The 26,042-nt window shown below is 44.5% G+C and overlaps 1 long non-coding RNA gene across 1 annotated transcript; it reads right to left on the bottom strand.

The window, feature by feature from the left end:
- Positions 1-18,047: 18,047 nt before the first annotated feature.
- On the bottom strand, positions 18,048-21,828 carry LOC133391625 (uncharacterized). The gene is made up of 3 exons (XR_009765109.1): positions 19,469-21,828; positions 18,724-19,391; positions 18,048-18,622 (listed from the first exon to the last, which is right to left on the bottom strand). It is a non-coding gene; the product is annotated as an uncharacterized LOC133391625 (long non-coding RNA).
- Between the last annotated feature and the right edge of the window lie 4,214 nt (positions 21,829-26,042).

Below are 26,042 nucleotides of genomic sequence, written 5' to 3'. Positions count from 1 at the left end.
GATGTATTGACGCCGGGGCATTTTCTAATCGGGGCTCCGATGAACGCTCTACCGGAGCCTGACGTGGGTGATGTACCAATCAATAGATTGAAGCGGTATGAGGAATTGCGTAGAGTGGTACAGAATCATTGGGCGCGTTGGCGTAGGGAATATTTTAGCGAACTACATAACGAACATCAACGCGGCAAGGCAGTAGTAGAGTTAAAGGTAGGACAAATGGTCCTGTTGAAAGAGGATGGGAAGACTCCTCACCATTGGCCAATGGGACGGATTGCTGAGGTATTTCCTGGCCCAGATGGCGTAGTGAGAGTCGTTAGTATCAGGACTAGGAACGGCTTGTATAAGAGGCCAGCGAATAGGATTAGTCTTCTTCCGTTTGAGAGAGTGAACTAGATATCATAAATGCATTTTGTGAAGTAACGGCAAGAAGTAAATTTGGTAAATTTAGGTGGCCGCTATGTTGGAATGTAAGGGTTATGAAACGGTCATTTTGAATTGTTTGCGGTTGTTTTGCCAGTTGGGAATTAAAAGTTAAATGTATTTTCTGGCAGCACTGCCGATCGACAATTTGTGATTAAGTGTGTGTGCGAATAAAGCGGCACTAGCGCATGAAACTCGATACGAGCCGGACGTGTTCTTTACTTTGTCTCCTTTGGCGATCGAAGACGACACAACAAAACACAACGTAGGGCGTAGAGGCGTCAAGGGGGAAAGGAACCAACAAACCATGTTCCAGAACGCAACACACACCTTCAAACATTGTTTCCGGGATTAGGCATCTCCGAGCTACCAAACAGCTACCGAACACTCAATTCATTCCAGAAGTACCAATTAAGGGGAGAGATGTTGGATCATTCAGTTACCGCAGGACTCCACACAGCATAACACGGAGCGCAACATAACAACTGACTGCTGCCAAACGCGTAAGAAAACGCTTGGGAAAGGAGGTAAAGCGTTTCATTAACTGTCGGTAATCGCAGTAGGTTGGTAGCTTTCCAATGAGAAATGAGCGGCCTGCTACGGATATTCATAACATGGTACCGGCAATACAGCGTTTTCTTACGCGTTTGGCAGCAGTCAGTTGTTATGTTGCGCTCCGTGTTATGCTGTGTGGAGTCCTGCGGTTATAAGGGGGGAGATGTTGGATCATAGCACACATTGCAATCATAACATTTTCATGTAATAATTATTAATTGATCATAGTTCACGTTGTTACATTCTGAACTATAAAAAGTAGGGAATGCAAATAACACGTTCAGTTTGAATAAACCTATCGATTGAAACTCATCGTAGTTTGGCAATCCAGTACACAACAGATACTATGATGCCTTTTGCCGCAACCGTACCACACTACATTGTGCTGATAGGCGACAGTTTTTGGTGTTATGGTTGCTGTACTTGCAGCAATTGGTGCAAATTCTATGCCGAATAAAAAGAGTTAATTTTATATTGGGTGTCTTACCGTTCAATTGCCTGCAACGAGTGGTTTCGTGAGGAAATCCACAAATTATACATATTGTTTCCTTTTCTGGCCCTTTGTGACGATGCTGTATATTTTGATGTTTCGACCTTTCTTGCTTGGATACTCCTTCGTTCGTGGCCGCATAATGGCTAGTTCTTCAGAGGGTTTCAGCCATTCTGCTAGGTCTTGTAGCGTAAGATTCTTGTTATCTTGTTTCGTACTTATCGTGTGTTTCAACTAGGCATGGGCAAAACGATTCTTTTCACCGAACGCGAACGAACTAGTTCGCTCACCAAAAAGAACCGTACGTGAACGACGATTCTTTCGTTTTTTTTTCATGGGGTGTTTATTTACAAAGAACGCTCATTATCTTTTTCATTTACCCGCCATAGACGCATACTGTAGCCAAAGAAGTACTCATTCTGCGGTTGACACCAATAATTTAAAAACATTAAAGACTCGGCCCATCTGCTGTCTGGCTAGCTATCGAAAAACCGACCAAAAACTAGCATGTATAAAACTAATACGAGCATAGATGCCTCCAGCATATATTGTACCCTATGCCTTATACACACTCAAGGATTCTATAAAAAAAACTACTTAAATATGGATCAACATGATGAGCGCAATTCCAGTTCAGTTCATTCGCGAATAATGAATAATCCGTTTGAACGGGATCGATCAATTGAATTGTATATGTATAATTTCCACACCAACAGAGCACAGATCGAACACAAATGAGCCAGTTCGAACGCGTTCGATGAATTCAGTTGTGTAGGTATGATTTACACACCAACAGAACACAGATCGAGCACCAGTTCGAACGCGTTCGATGAATTCAGTCGTATAGATACGATTTCCAAACCAACAGCACACCAAGGATAATGTATTTAGAAGGTTGATTTTTATCGCTTTTGCTGGGCGACATTGTGGGGGACATCTGTCACTCTCTGCATACAAATTTCATTACCCCGCACCAGCCCTCCCCGATTTTTATACCGTAGCCCCCGGAAGAGAAATGTCAAGTCGAGAAATGTCATTTTGCTCTGAACAACTTCAGCTTGTCATTTATAACACCTTGCAGCACACGTATCGAACACTGCCTGACAAATTCGACGGCGTTCGAGGAATTGAGTTGTATGGGTACGATTTCAACACCAACAGGGTACATTTTGATCTCTGACGACCCGTTCGCACGGTGCGAGAAAGAGCGAGAAAGCAATATGATTTTGCACGTTTCATTACCACATTTATGTGTGTCGTCGAACAATGAACGGAACGTTCGAACGCGTTCGGTGTAGTCAGTTTCTTCCAAAATTCCTGGTCGTTTTTTGTTAAGAATCTCGTTCGTTCGTGCACTTTACCGAACTGTTCGAACGGTTCGATTCTCGTTCAACCTTTCGTTCCGAAGTTCGGTTGAAAACCTTGATGTTAAATCGTTTAGCAGCCTTTGGTCATTCAAAAATCCTTCTTGCTTCAACAACACCATGTTGTCAATGAGATTGCGCAAAGCGTTGGAAAATTCTAAAAATGCTGAAGGATTATCTGTCGTTATATGTTTTATCACTAGTAATTCTAGCAGTAAAGACTTGTAAATGCTTTCAGGGTTCCCGACCATTTTGTCGAGCCTGGTTATTACGAGCGCAACGGTTTTCTGGGTTAAGCATTGATCCGCTAACTGCACGAAGTGCTTAACCTTTCAGATGCTTTTGCAGTCTATTTATGTTTTCTAAATTAATTTCACTACTTGCCGATCCGTTGGTTAATGCATCCTCTCTGGAGCCACTAATCGCTTAATCGCTGGCGCGTTGCATAACGTAGCTATTCAGCAAGTATTGCTACCTAGCAACGCTTTGTTTTTAAGGCTAAATTATCGTAAGCGACAGACGGAAAGAAGGAAAAGGAGGGAAAGAATGGAAAGGAGGGAAAGGAGGGAAAGGAGGGAAAGGAGAGAAAGGAGGGATAGGAGGGAAAGGAGGGAAAGGAGGGAAAGGATGGAAAGGAGGGAAAGGAGGGAAAGGAGGGAAAGGAGAGAAAGGAGGGAAAGGAGGGAAAGGAGGGAAAGGAGGGAAAGGAGGGAAAGGAGGGAAAGGAGAGAAAGGAGGGAAAGGAGGGAAAGGAGGGAAAGGAGGGAAAGGAGGGAAAGGAGGGAAAGGAGGGAAAGGAGGGAAAGGAGGGAAAGGAGGGAAGGAGAGAAAGAAGGGAAAGGAGGGCATTGGACTACTTGTCGATCCGTTGGTTGATGCATCCTCTCTGGAGCCACCATTTGTCGCGCACACGAAAGTGTCTTTCGGAGCAGCAACCCAAGACAGGCACAGTACACGCCGACTTAAGCACAATAATAAACGCACCAACTGGTTTCAATTGAATTTATACTCTAAAAATGCTGACCGTCGTCCATCAGCATTTTCTTCTTAGCCTATGTTTTCCATAAAATCGTTAAAAAAGCACGCATCGCTGGCGCGTTGCATAACGTAGCTATTCAGCAAGTATTGACCAGCAACGCTTCGTTTTTAAAGCTTAATTATCGTCAGCGACAGAGGGAAAGATAAAAAGGAGGGAAAAGAATGAAAGGAGGGAAAGGTGGGAAAAGAGGGAAAAGAGGGAAAGGAGGGAAAAAGGAAAGGAGGGAAAGGAGGGAAAAGAGGGAAAGGATGGAAAGGAGGGATAGGAGGGAAAGGAGGGAAAGGAGGGAAAGGAGGGAAAGGAGGGAAAGGAGGGAAAGGAGGGAAAAGACGAAAAGGAGGGAAAGGAGGGAAAGGAGGGAAAGGAGGGAAAGGAGGGAAAGGAGGGAAAAGAGGGAAAGGAGGGAAAGGAGGGAAATAAAGGAAATGGTGTAAAGGAGGGAAAGGAGGGAAAGGAGGGAAAGATAAAAAGGAGGGAAAAGAATGAAAGGAGGGAAAGGTGGGAAAAGAGGGAAAAGAGGGAAAGGAGGGAAAGGAGGAAAGGAGGGAAAGGAGGGAAAGGAGGGAAAGTATTTCGAAACGCACAATCAAATGTATTTCGAACCACCAATTGGGACGAAAAAGTTACTGCAGGTATATTTCCATACCGTTTCAAACTGTTTCGTCGCTTCTCAGCCCAAGTAAGCACGGAGGAGCTGAGCCGGAATCGATACGAGCACACACCAACTGGTTGAATTTGAAGACAGATGTTTTAACCAACAGATCCACAATACACACCTTCAAACATTGTTTCCGGGATTAGGCATCTCCGAGCTACCAAACAGCTACCGAACACTCAATTCATTCCAGAAGTACCAATTAAGGGGAGAGATGTTGGATCATTCAGTTACCGCAGGACTCCACACAGCATAACACGGAGCGCAACATAACAACTGACAGCTGCCAAACGCATAAGAAAACGCTTGGGAAAGGAGGTAAAGCGTTTCATTAACTGTCGGTAATCGCAGTAGGTTGGTAGCTTTCCAATTAGACATGGGCAAAATTATTCTTTGCGACGATTCGAGCGAGCTGGCTCTTTTGCTTACTGCGAATCACAAGCGAGCGGTGATTCGTCCGCTCGCGCTAGCCATACCTTTAATTTGACAGGAGATATAGGTGATATTTTTCGTGAGGTATTGCTTAATTAATGCAGGTTGTTCTCGAAGAATAGAGTATAGAGTTAATGGTGAGAAAAAATCAATACACAAAAATACACATTTTGTACATCTTAAATGGGAGCAAAACAATCACTAATGAGTTTCCATTTCATTAATTGTGCTCCCCATTTTTTTCATCCTTGGCATCTGTTCATTAATAAAATAATGATCTTTTTAGCAGGAATGAAATAATAATCAGGCAGGAAGAAAAACAAAATGTCACTCTGTGAACGAATGTTACTCAAATCATTATTATAGTGAGTCTTTAAGCTATAAGGCAAAGCCGTCCTCCTGTATAAAAAAATACATAGCGTAAGGCAATTGAAATACTTTTTTTTCTATTACAAAACAACTGATATTCTTTATCGTAATAACTGGTTTCCTGCAGCGAATACAGCGAAGAAATTCAGACTAAGCGCGAGCGCACTGCCTATCCAAAATCTATGCAGAAAAAACAGCCTAGCTCGCGAGCGCGCTGCCCATCCAAAATACGTAGCGAGAAGAACAGGGTAGCTCGCGAGCGCACTGCCTATGTAAAATCCATGCAGAAAAAAACAATTTTTTCACCAAATGGATTTTGGGCCAACCTGTCGCTCGCGAGCTACCCTGTTCTTCTCGCTACGTATTTTGGATGGGCAGCGCGCTCGCGAGCTAGGCTGTTTTTTTCTGCATGGATTTTGGATAGGCAGTGCGCTCGCGAGCTACCCTGTTTTTTTCTGCATGGATTTTGGATAGGCAGTGCGCTCGCGAGCTAGGCTGTTTTTTTCTGCATGGATTTTGGATAGGCAGTGCGCTCGCGAGCTAGGCTGTTTTTTTCTGCATGGATTTTGGATAGGCAGTGCGCTCGCGAGCTACCCTGTTCTTCTCGCTACGTATTTTGGATAGGCAGTGCGCTCGCGAGCTACCCTGTTCTTCTCGCTACGTATTTTGGATGGGCAGCGCGCTCGCGAGCGAGGCTGTTTTTTTCTGCATGGATTTTGGATAGGCAGTGCGCTCGCGAGCTACCCTGTTCTTCTCGCTACGTATTTTGGATGGGCAGCGCGCTCGCGAGCTAGGCTGTTTTTTTCTGCATGGATTTTGGATAGGCAGTGCGCTCGCGAGCTACCCTGATCTTCTCGCTACGTATTTTGGACAAGCAGTGCGCTTGCAAGCCGGGCTGTTTTTCTCTGTTTTTGTGTTATCTCTGTGTTTCGCACATACGATGCGCTCGCGCTCTACGATGTTTTATACGTGTGTTTTGAATAGGCAGTGTGGGTCGACGACAGTAGCTTTTGATGTTTTTTTTTTCAATAAAACGTTTATTTGAGTTTTAGTTTTAGCGACAATAAAAATATTTGTTGTTTTTACTTGCGGCTATTTACATTCCGTATAAACCCAACAGTATTATAGATTTCTATTTTTTTCTCGGAGCAGCTAATTTCAAACGATTTTTTTTTTATTTTTTTATGTGAGCGGGCGAATCATATTTTTCTGGAATGAAGAGCGGCGAGCGCCCGCTCATTAATGGGAGCGAGCGAACCTTATGATTCCCGCTCTTCTTGCCCATGTCTATTACCAATGAGAAATGAGCGGCCTACTACGGATATTCATAACATGGTACCGGCAATACAGCGTTTTCTGAAGCGTTAAGCAGCTGTCAGTTGTTATGTTGCGCTCCGTGTTATGCTGTGTGAAGTCCTGCGGTTATAAGGGGGGAGATTTTGGATCATAGCACACATTGCAATCATAACATTTTCATGTAATAATTATTAATTGATCATAGTTCACGTTGTTACATTCTGAACAATAAAAAGTAGGGAATGCAAATAACACGTTCAGTTTGAATAAACCTATCGATTGAAACTCATCGTAGTTTGGCAATCCAGTACACAACAGATACTATGATGCCTTTGCCGCAACCGTACCACGCTACATTGTGCTGATAGGCTACAGTTTTTGGTGTTATGGTTGCTGTACTTGCAGCAATTGGTGCAAATTCTATGCCGAATAAAAAGAGTTAATTTTATATTGGGTGTCTTACCGTTCAATTGCCTGCAACGAGTGGTTTCGTGAGGAAATCCACAAATTATACATATTGTTTCCTTTTCTGGCCCTTTGTGACGATGCTGTATATTTTGATGTTTCGACCTTTCTTGCTTGGATACTCCTTCGTTCGTGGCCGCATAATGGCTAGTTCTTCAGAGGGTTTCAGCCATTCTGCTAGGTCTTGTAGCGTAAGATTCTTGTTATCTTGTTTCGTACTTATCGTGTGTTTCAACTAGGCATGGGCAAAACGATTCTTTTCACCGAACGCGAACGAACTAGTTCGCTCACCAAAAAGAACCGTACGTGAACGACGATTCTTTCGTTCTTTTTTTCATGGGGTGTTTATTTACAAAGAACGCTCGTTATCTTTTTCATTTACCCGCCATAGACGCATACTGTAGCCAAAAAAGTACTCATTCTGCGGTTGACACCAATAATTTAAAAACATTAAAGACTCGGCCCATCTGCTGTCTGGCTAGCTATCGAAAAACCGACCAAAAACTAGCATGTATAAAACTAATACGAGCATAGATGCCTCCAGCATATATTGTACCCTATGCCTTATACACACTCAAGGATTCTATAAAAAAAACTACTTAAATATGGATCAACATGATGAGCGCAATTCCAGTTCAGTTCATTCGCGAATAATGAATAATCCGTTTGAACGGGATCGATCTATTGAATTGTATATGTATAATTTCCACACCAACAGAGCACAGATCGAACACAAATGAGCCAGTTCGAACGCGTTCGATGAATTCAGTTGTGTAGGTACGATTTACACACCAACAGAACACAGATCGAGCACCAGTTCGAACGCGTTCGATGAATTCAGTCGTATGGATACGATTTCCAAACCAACAGCACACCAAGGATAATGTATTTAGAAGGTTGATTTTTATCGCTTTTGCTGGGCGACATTGTGGGGGACATCTGTCACTCTCTGCATACAAATTTCATTACCCCGCACCAGCCCTCCCCGATTTTTATACCGTAGCCCCCGGAAGAGAAATGTCAAGTCGAGAAATGTCATTTTGCTCTGAACAACTTCACCTTGTCATTTATAACACCTTGCAGCACACGTATCGAACACTGCCTGACAAATTCGACGGCGTTCGAAGAATTGAGTTGTATGGGTACGATTTCAACACCAACAGGGTACATTTTGATCTCTGACGACCCGTTCGCACGGTGCGAGAAAGAGCGAGAAAGCAATATGATTTTGCACGTTTCATTACCACATTTATGTGTGTCGTCGAACAATGAACGGAACGTTCGAACGCGTTCGGTGTAGTCAGTTTCTTCCAAAATTCCTGGTCGTTTTTTGTTAAGAATCTCGTTCGTTCGTGCACTTTACCGAACTGTTCGAACGGTTCGATTCTCGTTCAACCTTTCGTTCCGAAGTTCGGTTGAAAACCTTGATGTTAAATCGTTTAGCAGCCTTTGGTCATTCAAAAATCCTTCTTGCTTCAACAACACCATGTTGTCAATGAGATTGCGCAAAGCGTTGGAAAATTCTAAAAATGCTGAAGGATTATCTGGCGTTATATGTTTTATCACTAGTAATTCTAGCAGTAAAGACTTGTAAATGCTTTCAGGGTTCCCGACCATTTTGTCGAGCCTGGTTATTACGAGCGCAACGGTTTTCTGGGTTAAGCATTGATCCGCTAACTGCACGAAGTGCTTAACCTTTCAGATGCTTTTGCAGTCTATTTATGTTTTCTAAATTAATTTCACTACTTGCCGATCCGTTGGTTAATGCATCCTCTCTGGAGCCACTAATCGCTTAATCGCTGGCGCGTTGCATAACGTAGCTATTCAGCAAGTATTGCTACCTAGCAACGCTTTGTTTTTAAGGCTAAATTATCGTAAGCGACAGACGGAAAGAAGGAAAAGGAGGGAAAGGAATGAGGAGGGAAAGGATGGAAAGGCGAGAAAGGAGGGAAAGGAAGGAAATGAGGGAATGGAGGGAACGAAGGGAAAGGAGGGAAAGGAGGGAAAGGAGGGAAAGGAGGGAAAGGAGGGAAAGGAGGGAACGGAGGGAAATGAGGGAAAGGAGGGAAAGGAGGGAAAGGAGGAAAAGAAGGGAAAGGAGGGAAAGGTTGGAAAGGAGGGAAAGGAGGAAAAGGAGGGAAGGAGAGAAAGAAGGGAAAGGAGGGCATTTGACTACTTGTCGATCCGTTGGTTGATGCATCCTCTCTGGAGCCACCATTGGTCGCGCACACGAAAGTGTCTTTCGGAGCAGCAGCCCAAGACAGGCACAGTACACGCCGACTTAAGCACAATAATAAACGCACCAACTGGCTATTGGCAAATGATGCCTTCATTAATTTTTTCAATTGAATTTATACTCTAAAAATGCTGACCGTCGTCGATCAGCATTTTCTTCTTAGCCTATGTTTTCCATAAAATCGTTAAAAAAGCGCGCATCGCTGGCGCGTTGCATAACGTAGCTATTCAGCAAGTATTGCTACCTAGCAACGCTTTGTTTTTAAGGCTAAATTATCGTAAGCGACAGACGGAAAGAAGGAAAAGGAGGGAAAGGATGGAAAGGAGGGAAAGGAGTAAAAGGAGGGAAAAGAGGGAAAGGAGGAAACGGTTGGAAAGGAGGGAAAGGAGGAAAAGGAGGAAAAGGATGGAAAGGAGGGAAAGGAGGGAAAGAAGGAAAAGGAGGGAAAGGAGGGAAAGGAGGGAAATGAGGGAAAGGAGGGAAAGGAGGGAAAGGAGGGAAAGGAGGGAAAGGAGGGAAAGGACGGAAAGGAGGGAAAGGAGGGAAAGGAGGGAAAGGAGAGAAAGGAGGAAAAGGAGGGAAAGGAGGGAAAGGAGGGAAAGGAGGGAACGGTTGGAAAGGAGGGATAGGTTGGAAAGGAGGGAAAGGAGGGAAAGGAGGGAAAGGATGGAAATGAGGGAAAGGAGGGAAAGGAGGGAAAAGAGGGAAAGGATGGAAAAGAGGAAAAGGAGGTAAAAAAGGGAAAGGTGGGAAAGGAGGGAAAGCACAATAATAAACGCACCAACTGGCTCTTGGCAAATAATGCCTTCATTATTTTTTTTTCAATTGAATTTATACTCTAAAAATGCTGACCGTCGTCGATCAGCATTTCCTTCTTAGCCTATGTTTTCCATTAAATCGTTAAATTCCATTTAATCGTTAAGCGCGTTTAATCTCTGGCGCGTTGCATAACGTAGCTATTCAGCAAGTATTGCTACCTAGCAACACTTTGTTTTTAAGGCTAAATTATCGTAAGCGACAGACGGAAAGGAGGAAAAGGAGGGAAAGGAATGAGGAGGGAAAGGATGGAAAGGCGAGAAAGGAGGGAAAGGATGGAAATCAGGGAATGTAGGGAACGGAGGGAAAGGAGGGAAAGGTTGGAAAGGAGGGAAAGGAGGGAAAGGAGGGAAAGGAGGTAAAGGAGGGAAAGGAGGGAAAGGAGGGAAAGGAGGGAAAGGAGGGAAAGGAGGGAAAGGAGGGAAAGGAGGGAAAGGAGGGAAAGGAGGGAAAGGAGGGAAAGAAGGGAAAGGAGGGAAAGAAGGGAAAGGAGGGAAAGAAGGGAAAGGAGGGAAAGAAGGGAAAGGAGGAAAAGAAGGGAAAGTAGGGAAATGATGGAAAGGAGGGAAAGGAGGAAAAGGAGGGAAGGAGAGAAAGAAGGGAAAGGAGGGCATTTGACTACTTGCCGATCCGTTGGTTGATGCATCCTCTCTGGAGCCACCATTTGTCGCGCACACGAGAGTGTCTTTCGGAGCAGCAGCCCAAGACAGGCACAGTACACGCCGACTTAAGCACAATAATAAAGTGCGTTTGACGTTTGCGGTGAACGGTCGTGCTTGAGTTGGCTCCGTACAAATCGGATAATTTTTGCGTTGTTGTGATCGCGCTCGTAGTATCACTAGTTTGAGGATTCTGAAAGTAGAGAGTTGGCTGCAGTGGTGTGCTGTAACACTTGATTAGTGGCATTAAAATCGGTCTGTTTCGGGTATAGTTTCCTGTTTTCGTCGTGCTCTGCGTCGTGCTATTGCTCGTCAATTCACCATGACTCACTGCCGGATTTGCTCACTGGACACCGAGGAAGCAGTTATCATATGTGGCGGTAACTTGAATATCTCTTCGTGCAAACAGGCTTTCCATCCAAAGTGTCTGAAAATGCCAAAATCGAGCATAAAAAGTGTTTCTCATAGCAATAATATTGTTTGGATTTGCAATATGTGCACCAACAACAACTCCGATAATGGCTTGGTTCTTGGTGAGAAGGCACCCCGCCTCATCGAAATGATTAGTGAGATGAAGAACGAAATATCTCACCTTCTAAATGAGTTGAAGAGAGAAATGATTGCTGAGATTGATCTACGAATACGCACAAACCATTCCGAATATCCTCACACACTCACTAGGAACCATGCCACTAACACTTCACAGTTCAACGAAAGATTGGCTTCCACTACTACACTGAACACTACGCCTGTCCATCCCGTCAAAACTATGCACAACACCACGAGCTCTTCGGAAATGCTGCCTGGATGTTCTCATACACGCAATATCACTCACACTCTTTCATCTACTTCACCACGCGAACAAACACAACGAAGAATCGGTGTTGACAGTGCAGCTTCGGCTAATCATTCCTTTAATCATCGAAACGCATTGCTTACCGGTGCAGCAACTGATGCAAGTTCATCGTTTGAAGGCTTCGTTCCAAATGTTGAGCCACGAGTATGGTTGTTTGTCACTCACATCGCACCGCACGTTACTGAAGAAGATATGACAACTTTTATTACCAATCGCCTTGAAAATAAAAATTGTATGGTAAAAAAAATACTCCCTCGTGATCGTGATCCTGCAACGCTTCGATTCATCTCCTTCAAGGTCAGTCTCCCAAATGCACTTAAGAATAAAGCACTTTCACCTGCAACTTGGCCCCGCGGTTTCGTATACGCCGAATTTGAGTTCCGTAATAAAAAAATCAACGATTTTTTTACACCACATACCCTGTACAACTCACCAGTATGACTATGAGATCACAGATCGTCCCGAACACTCTCACACCCGAAGAGAACAACCCGAACACCGAACATCATACAGTTTCGCTCTCCGACACTCTCCCAACGATCACACACTCACAGTCTCCCCTGAGTGAACTTTCGATTTATTATCAAAATGTGCGTGGGCTACGCACTAAAACAGCTGATTTATATGCAGCAAGTTATGAATCAGAATATGACGTTATAGTTTTAACTGAAACATGGCTCGACGATGCTATTTCCTCGACGATGCCTTTTGACGACAACCGCTTTACAGTTTACCGTACCGATCGTTCCACTACTAATAGTACAAAGACAAGAGGAGGGGGAGTTCTTATTGCAGTTAAAAAAAATATTGCCTCTAGCCCTTGCACTCCTCTCTCAAACATAACTGAGAGTCTGTGGATTCAATTGAGAACCCCTACGAATTCTCTTATAGTTGGTGCTATCTACCTTGCACCGGATCGTTGCAACGACACCCACACAATAAATGCTTTATGCTCCACGCTTCGGTGTGTGCGGGATAAATATACTGATGATACAATGATCCTTATGGGGGATTTCAATCAGTCTCAGCTCGTATGGAACACATCCAATGAAACTGTTGCAGTTTTAAATACATCGGAATCCCGGATTAATCCTTCCTGTTCAGTTCTCCTCGATGAATTTAACTATGCAGGACTGTCCCAACTAAACTGCTACATGAATCCCCATGGTTCTATACTGGACCTTATTTTGGCTGATGATGGGATTCCTTACCACTTATTAAAGTTGGAGCTCGTTCTTGACCCTTGGAATCAACCAGACTCCTACCACCCGGCGATTGCTCTCCGCATATTTTCTGAATCAAACCACACTACAACACCACAACATACTTCAAATATTCAGAGTCGGAACTTCCGAAAGACGAATTTTATAGGTCTCTCATCGGCCCTTACCAACGTTGACTGGAGCCATATCACCAGAGACCCGGATCTCAATCAAAACATTTTGTTGTTTACAAATAAAATCACAAGCTTTTACGATCAGTTTGTCCCTCGTTATCGGACCCCAACCAAGCCACCCTGGTCTAACTCACGGTTAAAAGACTTGAGAAAACAGAAAAAAAGACTCCATAAAATGTTCCGTCAACATAAGAACGAGGTCAATAGAAGAATATTTATTAAAGCTGCCCGTCTGTACCAGACACTTAATCGCCGAGCCTACGCCAACTACGTAAGAAAAATAGAAAACCGATTTAAAAGGGATCCAAGAACGTTTTTTAGTTTTGCTCGACAGAAACGAGATAGTAACAGACTTCCATCAATGATGCTTCTGAACGGAAGATCGTACACCGGTAATGTTGAAATCAGTCAAGCATTTGCTGATTACTTTTCATCAACATACGTGAGTAACTCGCCACCAGTCACTAATGCTGTTACGTCCAACCATATACCTGATGCTGCCGACATTCCTCTTCCTGTTCTGTCTGAAGCTGACATTGCCTCGGCTATCAACGAGTTGAAGCTTTCATTCGCTACTGGGCCTGACGCTATACCCAGTGCTATTTTCAAACGCTGCAGAGATGCTTTAACTCCTGTCTTGACCACATTGTTCAACAAGTCTTTGTAGCAGAAACGCTTCCCTCAAGCATGGAAATCTTCATTCATGTTCCCGGTTTACAAAAATGGAAATAGAAATGACATATGTAATTACCGTGGTATTTATATGTTATGTGCAGTCAGCAAAATTTTTGAGATCACCATTTCGAAACACCTATCAAGTGGTTTTAAAAATATAATCTCCAATGATCAGCACGGCTTTCTACCCAACCGCTCAATTGAAACAAACCTTTTCTCTTTATTGAGCACCTGCTATCCTGCAATGGACAATGGTAAACAGGTAGACGTAATCTACACCGACTTCAGTGCTGCCTTTGACTCCGTAAATCATTCAATGCTAATTTCAAAACTATCAAGCTACGGAGTAAATGGGGCGCTAGTTCATTGGCTCTCCTGTTATTTAAGTGATAGGCATATAACAGTGAATATTTCCTCCTCTATATCTGCACCATTCACCAACACGTCCGGGGTTCCACAAGGCAGTATTCTCGGACCTATTCTTTTTAACATTTTCATAAACGATGTTATTTATGTTATACCAGATTGCGAAAAATTGTTTTATGCAGATGATATGAAAATGTTTCTACCGATATCAGATCAAACCGATTGTTTTACCCTTCAAAACTGCTTAACTCGATTTAACTCAGGGTGTAAATCAAATTGTATGCGTCTCAACATATCTAAATGCTCTGTTATATCCTACACTAGAAAAAGAACCCCCATTGTTTACGATTATAAAATTGATGATAGATCAGTGCCGCGTAAAATGTGATTCGCGATTTAGGCGTCCAGTTAGATAGCAGACTAACGTTACAGAACCACTATGAAGCAATACTTTCAAAAGCCTTCCGTTTGTTAGGATTCATTTTGCGTGTTGCGAAAGACTTCAAAGATCCATTCAGTATAAAAGCTCTGTATTGTGCAATTGTCCGTCCTACCTTAGAATTCGCTAGTATTATTTGGACTCCGACACAGCAATATTTAATAGATAGGCTAGAATCGGTTCAACGTAAGCTCACTCGTTCATTGTTTTACCGTCTCCCGTGGTCTCGTAATTCTGTTTGTCCCTCTTACCGTACAAGGTGCCTGCTATTTGGACTAGAACCTCTGCAACATAGAAGAAAGACGGCACAGTGCTTAGTTATACACAAACTTGTTACCGGATCTTTAGACGCCCCGTCAATTCTGAGTAAATTGAACTTTCAGGCCCCCAGTAGAATTATAAGAACCAGGACATTATTTAACATAGAATTCAGATCGACTAATTTTGGATCTAACGATCCTTTATTAAAAATGTTAAGTGCTTATAACTCGCTAGGAAACAATGTCGACTTGAACTCAAACTTAAACAAATTACGGACCTTTTTACATAGCTTAATATGACGCTTCCACAGTTTATGTTGTTTTTTTATTTTTATTTGGTTGATTGACAGTTAAACTTGTTATGGTTTTTGATGCGTTTTTGTTAGCACTGTTCTTTAGCATTAACTATAGAAATAAGTATGTTATGTAAGCTTATGCCAGCTGGATAACTTTGGGAATAAATAATAATAATAATAATAATAATAATAATAATAATAATAATAATAATAATTGAATCGTTAAATTCCATTGAATCGTTAAGCGCGTTTAATCGCTGGCGCGTTGCATAACGTAGCTATTCAGCAAGTATTGCTACGCTTGTTTTTAAGGCTAAATTATCGTAAGCGACAGACGGAAAGGAGGAAAAGGAGGGAAAGGAGGGAAAGGAGGGCATTGGACTACTTGCCGATCCGTTGGTTGATGCATCCTCTCTGGAGCCACCATTTGTCGCGCACACGAGAGTGTCTTTCGGAGCAGCAGCCCAAGACAGGCACAGTACACGCCGACTTAAGCACAATAATAAACGCACCAATTGGCTATTGGCAAATAATGCCTTCATTATTTTTTTTTTCAATTGAATTTATACTCTAAAAATGCTGACCGTCGTCGATCAGCATTTTCTTCTTAGCCTATGTTTTCCATTAAATCGTTAAATTCTATTTAATCGTTAAGCGCGTTTAATCGCTGGCGCGTTGCATAACGTAGCTATTCAGCAAGTATTGCTACCTAGCAACACTTTGTTTTTAAGGCTAAATTATCGTAAGCGACAGACGGAAAGGAGGAAAAGGAGGGAAAGGAATGAGGAGGGAAAGGATGGAAAGGCGAGAAAGGAGGGAAAGGATGGAAATGAGGGAATGGAGGGAACGAAGGGAAAGGAGGGAAAGGAGGGAAAGGAGGTGTTCGAGCAGCTACGCGAATCGTGCAGATTTGAACTGCGGATCGGATCACATCCGCGCCCGTTGATGTACACATCTCTATCGATCATAAATTAATAAATAGAGGGCGAAAAGGCTTTTTCCCTCTCTTCATCACCAGCAATTTCTTACAACGGCTTCGGTAATTATTAGCAGCAAAAACCAAAGAAAGAAAAGGAAACTTTATCCGAAAACTATTCGCGACGAAACATTGGTGCCGTGACCAGGATTGTGCCGATATCCTGAATATTCGCAATTTTTTCGATAAAGTGCTAAACACCTTTGCCTTTCACTGCCCGACCGTTACACTGCACTTTACACTACACTCGCGCACACGATAATCGCAGTTTTAGTAAGATGCCAGCTCAACCGCTTATTTTGTCGTCGAGACGAACGATTTTGATTGCCATTTTGGCCCGTTACGAAGAGTTTCTTCAAAACTACCAGCCCGATAGGGATTCTATCGAGGTGGAAACTCGTATGGCCAAATTTGACCAAATATGCAAGGATTTGGAGAGCCTTCAACAGCAGCTGGAGGACAGTGCAACCACTGCTGAAGAGATGACACACAATGCCGCCCTTAGGGAGGATTTTGAACGGCGCTTGATTCGCGTTCAATCGGCATTGAAAGCGAAATATAGAGAAATTCCGCGCAGCGAAGTGTCGCAGCAAGGAGCCGGTAGGAACCCGCTACAAGGCATAAAACTGCCCACCATCGCTCTGCCGGAGTTTGACGGCGATTATATGCAATGGCTGACCTTTAGGGATACCTTTGAGTGTTTGATTCACGATAATGTTGATTTGCCGCCAATACAAAAATTCCATTATCTACGCGCAGCCCTAAAAGGTGAAGCAGCGCAAGTGATCGAGGCCATTACAATAAGCGCCTCCAGCTATGAATTAGCTTGGAAAACACTCGCTGAGCGATATTCGAATGAATATCTGCTGAAAAAACGCCACTTGCAAGCGATGTTCGGCATCACACCAGCGAAGAGGGAAAGTGCGACAACCCTGCACCAGTTAGTGGACGAGTTCGAGCGTCACAAAAAAACCCTAAATCACTTGGGAGAGAAAACTGACGGCTGGAGCAGCATATTAGAGCATTTACTTTGCACAAAATTGCCCTCTAACACATTGCGCGATTGGGAAGAATTTGCTTCGACCAATGACAATCCGAGCTACGATTCGTTGATTGCCTTTTTACACCGCCGTATGCGCGTACTCGAGACGCTATTAGTAAACAAACCCGAACCATCACCTATAGAAACACCGATACCACCAAGACGCACCATTTTTCCGCGCACTGCTAGTTTTGCTACCACTGACCGCGATGTTAATAAATGCCCGTTGTGCAATATGCCGCACACCATCACAAAATGCCAGCGATTTAATGCCATGAATCCTGCCCAGCGGTACCGTAAGGTACTTGATGCCCGCTTGTGTTTGAATTGTCTGCGAGACAATCACCGTGCCCGCGATTGCTCGTCACAGTACAAGTGTCGTCATTGCAACTTGGCGCATCACACAATGATTCACACTGAAAGCACTCCCAGCACATCTTCCACTACATTTCCAATGCTAGCTGCGCAAGATGAACCTTCACACACAACACACGCCACTGATGATCACACGGCTAGCATACAACGCAGCTACGCAGCTGCAATAAAACAATCACCTTCACAAATATTATTACAAACTGCACTTCTAAATGTAACCGATGCACACGGCATCCTGCATCCTGTGCGTGCACTCTTAGACAGCGCATCACAGCCCAATTTGATGAGCAATCGCCTTGCTCAGAGGTTGGCTTTGAAGGGTAGCACGGTTAACATAACCCTCAAAGGAGCAGGACTATCCACCAGAACGGTGAGGAGGTCGGTTCGAGCTCAAATTGCTTCACGTGTTGAACACTTTGATTTGGATGTCGATTTTCTGATAGTAGACAAGGTGATCGCTGATCTGCCGGCGCATGATGTTTCCACTCGCGGCTGGAACATTCCTTCGGAATTTGTTTTGGCTGACCCGCAGTTCGATAAATCAGCACCAATTGATCTCATCCTTGGTGCCCGTCATTATGCTTCCTTCTTTACGAACGTAAAATCGCACGAGCTTGCTCCGAGCCTTCCAACTATGCTGAACAGCGTGTTTGGGTGGGTCATGATTGGTCCCACCTCTCCTCAGAATCCTGCATCTCCGACCGATTGTACCGCCACGTCCACAATCGTCTGCATGGCATCCCTGGAGGAGTCTCTAGAACGCTTTTGGAAGCTGGAAGAGTTAAGCGTCAATGATTCGTACTCACCTGATGAGCGGCGATGCGAAACATTGTATAAAGAAACCACTCAGCGCGACGAGTCGGGTCGCTATATTGTACGATTGCCCAAACAGACCGACTTCACGGAAAAGCTTGGCCAGTCTAAAACTACCGCTTTGAGACGCTTCGAGCTACTGGAGAGGAGGCTAGAACGCAACCCACAGCTCAAGGAAGACTATCATGCCTTCATGAAGGAGTATTTGGAGCTGGGGCACATGTCGCTCATGAACAAAGATAGTGGGGATGAACGGGCGTACTACCTACCGCACCATCCCGTATTTAAAGCCTCCAGTACCACCACGAAAGTAAGGGTCGTGTTCGACGGATCTGCAAAAACAAGCACCGGTTATTCCTTGAATGACATTCTATGTGTTGGTCCAATCGTGCAGGACGAGCTGCTTGATATTGTGTTGCGATTCCGCACTTACCAAATAGCACTTGTGGGAGATATAGCTAAAATGTACCGACAAATACTGCTGCATTCTGACGATTGTCGATTGGTGCGCATATTCTTTCGATTTTCGCCGCAAGCTCCGATCCAAGTATATGAGCTCAACACCGTTACATACGGACTAGCACCTTCCTCGTTTCTGGCTACACGCACACTTATCCAACTAGCAGAGGATGAAGGGACTGAGTATGCGCTTGCACCTGCAGCCCTGAAACGAAACTTTTACGTGGACGACTTCATTGGTGGTGCCAATAACGTTCGCGAAGCTGTTCAGCTGCGTAAGGAGTTATCAGCGCTACTTGCCAAAGGTGGGTTTGAGTTGCGCAAGTGGACCTCAAACAATCTGAGCGTACTCTCCGGCTTAAGCACCGAGTATATCGGCACACACTCATCGCTGCATTTTATACCCAACGAGACGGTCAAAGCACTCGGCATCTCGTGGAAGCCTGAATCGGATGAGCTGTGTTTTGAATCCAACACTGAGGCTGATGAAGCCACGTCGACCAAGCGATCTATTTTGTCGAGCATTGCCAAAATGTACGATCCGCTCGGATTGATAGCACCGGTGATCGTGCGTGCTAAGATGCTGATGCAGGAGCTATGGCTACTCAAATCCGGCTGGGATGAACCTGTTCCTAATCACATCTGTAAAAAATGGAAGGCGATTCAGAGCGACTGGAAAACGTTATCCGAGTACAGGACTAACCGTTACGCTCTCTTACCAGATGCAACAGTAGAATTTCACACATTTACCGATGCTTCTGAGGCCGCCTACGGAGCATGTGTCTACGCTCGTTGTGAAAACGCGGCTGGAGAAGTCCGCATCAGCCTATTAGCTTCGAAGTCTCGAGTGGCACCACTGAAGCGCGTCACGTTGCCGAGGCTTGAACTAAGCGCAGCTGTCCTGGGCGCCCATCTGCATCATCGCGTCAAGGAGGCAATGCAGATCGTGTGCGCCGAATCGTTTTTCTGGTCCGACTCAACAGTGACGCTAAAATGGATTGCGTCACCTCCCAACTCCTGGAAGACGTTCGTGGCAAATCGAGTAGCTGAGGTGCAACACTACTCTCATCCAAGGCAATGGAGGCACGTTCCTGTCACATCCAATCCTGCTGACTTGGTTTCCCGAGGCATGTCGGCAGCACACTTCACGCAGAATCAGCTTTGGAATAACGGTCCAGATTGGCTTGTGCAACCTTCGTCCCATTGGCCCAGCTCAGATCCAGAACCAAGCGATGAGGCGGACCTAGAAACACGCCAGGTGAGTGCCGCTTTAGTTTGTACACAAACTCATCCATGGTTTGGCATTTCTTCATCCTTCACCAGAATGGTACGCATCATTGCATACTGCATACGTTTTGTGCGCAACACCAAGCAGAAGGCGCGATCACAGCGATCGATACCGCACACCAATGCATCCAAGACGATCACGCCCAAGTACGTGGATGCTGCAAAAATTGTGCTTTGCAGACTAGCCCAGCAAGATGCATTTTCCGCGGAAATCAAGCAGCTAAAAAAGGGAGAAGCATTGATGAAACAATCACCTTTACGAAAACTTACCCCATTCCTGGATACAGAAGAAGTAATACGGGTGGGAGGACGATTGAACTTGTCGCAACTACCGTATCAGTCCAAGCATCCAGCTGTTCTACCGAAGAACCACAAATTCACCCGTCTACTTGCGGAAGATTATCATGAAGAGATGAAACATGCTAGTTGAAGGCTATTGCTATCCCGCATTAGAGAACTGTATTGGCCACTGGACGGACGTCGCTTGGTAAAAAGCATTGCAAGAAACTGCTTCCGCTGTATTCGGCAAGATCCCGCACTCGCCCGGCAGCCGGTTGGCCAGCTTCCACCATCCCGCATCACACCGAGCCGACCTTTTTCTGTAACCGGAGTGGATTACGCCGGTCCATTCTACTTGAAGCCAGCGCACCGGAAGGCAGCAGCTACTAAGAGCTATCTGTGCGTTTTCGTTTGTTTCGCTACGAAAGCTGTGCACTTGGAACTCGTAGGAGACCTAACAACGGCGGGATTCTTAGCAGCGCTACGCCGATTCACATCACGACGCGGATTGCCAGCCCACATCCATTCTGATAATGGGAAAAACTTCGAAGGCGCAGAACGTGAACTGAAGGAGCTTTTTGAGCTGTTCAACGACGAACAACACCGCAACACCGTGGCTACTAGATGCGCTGACCGGGGAATCACTTGGCATTTCAACCCACCAAAGGCTCCACACTTCGGCGGATTATGGGAAGCAGCAGTAAAGACGGCGAAGCGACACCTCTATCGTCACCTGGGCAATACGCGGCTGTCGTACGAAGGCTACTGCACTGTGCTCCACCAAATCGAAGCAGCGATGAATTCCCGTCCGCTGTTGCCTTTGTCCGACGATCCCAACGAGCTAGCTGCACTCACACCGGCACACTTCCTTATTGGCACATCGATGTTCGCCGTGCCTGAACCGGACTACACCCAGCTGAAATCCTGCACGCTAGATGATCTTCAGAAGTGGCAGCTTTTGGTTCAGCGTTTTTGGAAGCATTGGGCCACTGAGTATCTACAAGAAATGCAGAAATGTTATGCAAGTGGTGGCAGCAACAACAGCAACATACTTCCCGGCAGGTTAGTGATCCTCATGGACGAATCGTTACCCACCACTCGTTGGCCTCTCGCGCGTATCGTTAAAATCCATCCCGGTGAAGACAAGATAGTACGCGTCGTTACGCTTAAGACAGCTAAGGGAATAATTACGCGACCGATCACGAAAATATGCGTTTTACCGCTCAGAACTGATAGCGAAAACCACGTGTAGTCTAGGAAGCAACTTTTTGTTGACATTCGTCAAGGTGGGGAGGATGTTCGAGCAGCTACACGAATCGTGCAGATTTGAACTGCGGATCGGATCACATCCGCGCCCGTTGATGTACACATCTCTATCGATCATAAATTAATAAATAGAGGGCGAAAAGGCTTTTTCCCTCTCTTCATCACCAGCAATTTCTTACAACGGCTTCGGTAATTATTAGCAGCAAAAACCAAAGAAAGAAAAGGAAACTTTATCCGAAAACTATTCGCGACGAAACAGGAGGGAAAGGAGGGAAAGGAGGGAAAGGAGGGAAAGGAGGGAAAGGAGGGAAATGAGGGAAATGAGGGAAAGGAGGGAAAGGAGGGAAAGGAGGGAAAGGTTGGAAAGGAGGGAAAGGAGGGAAAGGAGGGAAGGAGAGAAAGAAGGGAAAGGAGGGCATTTGACTACTTGCCGATCCGTTGGTTAATGCATCCTCTCTGGAGCCACCATTTGTCGCGCACACGAAAGTGTCTTTCGGAGCAGCAACCCAAGACAGGCACAGTACACGCCGACTTAAGCACAATAATAAACGCACCAACTGGTTTCAATTGAATTTATACTCAAAAAATGCTGACCGTCGTCCATCAGCACTTTCTTCTAAGCCTATGTTTTCCATAAAATCGTTAAAAAAGCGCGCATCGCTGGCGCGTTTCATAACGTCGCTATTCAGCAAGTATTGACCAGCAACGCTTCGTTTTTAAAGCTTAATTATCGTCAGCGACAGAGGGAAAGATAAAAAGGAGGGAAAAGAATGAAAGGAGGGAAAGGTGGGAAAAGAGGGAAAGGAGGGAAAGGAGGGAAATGAGGGAAAGGAGGGAAAGGAGGGAAAGGAGGGAAAGGATGGAAAGGAGGGAAAGGAGGGAAAGGAGGGAAATAAAGGAAATGGTGTGAAGGAGGGAAAGGAGGGAAAGGAGGGAAAGGAGGGAAAGGAGGGAAAGTATTTCGAAACGCACAATCAAATGTATTTCGAACCACCAATTGGGACGAAAAAGTTACTGCAGGTATATTTCCATACCGTTTCAAACTGTTTCGTCGCTTCTCAGCCCAAGTAAGCACGGAGGAGCTGAGCCGGAATCGATACGAGCACACACCAACTGGTTGAATTTGAAGACAGATGTTTTAACCAACATAATAACCATAATACACACCTTCAAACATTGTTTCCGGGATTAGGCATCTCCGAGCTACCAAACAGCTACCGAACACTCAATTCATTCCAGAAGTACCAATTAAGGGGAGAGATGTTGGATCATTCAGTTACCGCAGGACTCCACACAGCATAACACGGAGCGCAACATAACAACTGACAGCTGCCAAACGCGTAAGAAAACGCTTGGGAAAGGAGGTAAAGCGTTTCATTAACTGTCGGTAATCGCAGTAGGTTGGTAGCTTTCCAATGAGAAATGAGCGGCCTGCTACGGATATTCATAACATGGTACCGGCAATACAGCGTTTTCTGAAGCGTTAAGCAGCTGTCAGTTGTTATGTTGCGCTCCGTGTTATGCTGTGTGGAGTCCTGCGGTTATAAGGGGGGAGATAGCACACATTGCAATCATAACATTTTCATGTAATAATTATTAATTGATCATAGTTCACGTTGTTACATTCTGAACTATAAAAAGTAGGGAATGCAAATAACACGTTCAGTTTGAATAAACCTATCGATTGAAACTCATCGTAGTTTGGCAAACCAGTACACAACAGATACTATGATGCCTTTTGCCGCAACCGTACCACGCTACATTGTGCTGATAGGCGACAGTTTTTGGTGTTATGGTTGCTGTACTTGCAGCAATTGGTGCAAATTCTATGCCGAATAAAAAGAGTTAATTTTATATTGGGTGTCTTACCGTTCAATTGCCTGCAACGAGTGGTTTCGTGAGGAAATCCACAAATTATACATGTTGTTTCCTTTTCTGGCCCTTTGTGACGATGCTGTATATTTTGATGTTTCGACCTTTCTTGCTTGGATACTCCTTCGTTCGTGGCCGCATAATGGCTAGTTCTTCAGAGGGTTTCAGCCATTCTGCTAGGTCTTGTAGCGTAAGATTCTTGTTATCTTGTTTCGTACTTATCGTGTGTTTCAACTAGGCATGGGCAAAACGATTCTTTTCACCGAACGCGAACGAACTAGTTCGCTCACCAAAAAGAACCGTACGTGAACGACGATTCTTTCGTTCTTTTTTTCATGGGGTGTTTATTTACAAAGAACGCTCGTTATCTTTTTCATTTACCCGCCATAGACGCATACTGTAGCCAAAGAAGTACTCATTCTGCGGTTGACACCAATAATTTAAAAACATTAAAGACTCGGCCCATCTGCTGTCTGGCTAGCTATCGAAAAACCGACCAAAAACTAGCATGTATAAAACTAATACGAGCATAGACGTCTCCAGCATATATTGTACCCTATGCCTTATACACACTCAAGGATTCTATAAAAAAAACTACTTAAATATGGATCAACATGATGAGCGCAATTCCAGTTCAGTTCATTCGCGAATAATGAATAATCCGTTTGAACGGGATCGATCTATTGAATTGTATATGTATAATTTCCACACCAACAGAGCACAGATCGAACACAAATGAGCCAGTTCGAACGCGTTCGATGAATTCAGTTGTGTAGGTACGATTTACACACCAACAGAACACAGATCGAGCACCAGTTCGAACGCGTTCGATAAATTCAGTCGTATAGATACGATTTCCAAACCAACAGCACACCAAGGATAATGTATTTAGAAGGTTGATTTTTATCGCTTTTGCTGGGCGACATTGTGGGGGACATCTGTCACTCTCTGCATACAAATTTCATTACCCCGCACCAGCCCTCCCCTATTTTTATACCGTAGCCCCCGGAAGAGAAATGTCAAGTCGAGAAATGTCATTTTGCTCTGAACAACTTCACCTTGTCATTTATAACACCTTGCAGCACACGTATCGAACACTGCCTGACAAATTCGACGGCGTTCGAGGAATTGAGTTGTATGGGTACGATTTCAAAACCAACAGGGTACATTTTGATCTCTGACGACCCGTTCGCACGGTGCGAGAAAGAGCGAGAAAGCAATATGATTTTGCACGTTTCATTACCACATTTATGTGTGTCGTCGAACAATGAACGGAACGTTCGAACGCGTTCGGTGTAGTCAGTTTCTTCCAAAAGTCCTGGTCGTTTTTTGTTAAGAATCTCGTTCGTTCGTGCACTTTACCGAACTGTTCGAACGGTTCGATTCTCGTTCAACCTTTCGTTCCGAAGTTCGGTTGAAAACCTTGATGTTAAATCGTTTAGCAGCCTTTGGTCATTCAAAAATCCTTCTTGCTTCAACAACACCATGTTGTCCATGAGATTGCGCAAAGCGTTGGAAATTCTAGCAGTAAAGACTTGTAAATGCTTTCAGGGTTCCCGACCATTTTGTCGAGCCTGGTTATTACGAGCGCAACGGTTTTCTCGGTTAAGCATTGATCCGCTAACTGCACGAAGTGCTTAACCTTTCAGATGCTTTTGCAGCCTATTTATGTTTTCTAAATTAATTTCACTACTTGCCGATCCGTTGGTTAAAGCATCCTCTCTGGAGCCACTAATCGCTTAATCGCTGGCGCGTTGCATAACGTAGCTATTCAGCAAGTATTGCTACCTAGCAACACTTTGTTTTTAAGGCTAAATTATCGTAAGCGACAGACGGAAAGAAGGAAAAGGAGGGAAAGGAATGAGGAGGGAAAGGATGGAAAGGCGAGAAAGGAGGGAAAGTAAGAAAATGAGGGAATGGAGGGAACGAAGGGAAAGGAGGGAAAGGAGGGAAAGGAGGGAAAGGAGGGAAAGGAGGGAAAGGAGGGAAAGGAGGGAAAGGAGGGAAAGGAGGAAAAGGAGGGAAGGAGAGAAAGAAGGGAAAGGAGGGCATTGGACTACTTGCCGATCCGTTGGTTGATGCATCCTCTCTGGAGCCACCATTGGTCGCGCACACGAAACTGTCTTTCGGAGCAGCAGCCCAAGACAGGCACAGTACACGCCGACTTAAGCACAATAATAAACGCACCAACTGGCTCTTGGCAAATGATGCCTTCATTAATTTTTTTTATTGAATTTATACTCTAAAAATGCTGACCGTCGTCGATCAGCATTTTCTTCTTAGCCTATGTTTTCCATAAAATCGTTAAAAAAGCGCGCATCGCTGGCGCGTTGCATACAGGGTTTTCCATTCCAATTAACAACTGTCCACAGTCAACTAGCAATCTTCGATTTGAAAAACACAATTGTCTACCACTTACAAACAAGTCAAGCCGTTTTTGGTACACTGTTCATTTCAATTTCACAATTGTCGTCTTCGAAAACACACGTCAGATGCGGCACGGGTTGTTTTGGTTTTGGCCGGAACGTGTATCACTTGATGTTGGGACAGCTGAGCAAAATGGACATGTTAGGCAGTTTTATCTATATT

Source organism: Anopheles gambiae, chromosome 2, assembly GCF_943734735.2.
Source record: "Anopheles gambiae chromosome 2, idAnoGambNW_F1_1, whole genome shotgun sequence".
NCBI classification, from domain to species: Eukaryota; Metazoa; Arthropoda; class Insecta; order Diptera; family Culicidae; genus Anopheles; species Anopheles gambiae.
The sequence above is the reverse complement of the archived record's forward strand: the minus strand, read 5'-3'. Positions and strand labels throughout refer to the sequence as shown.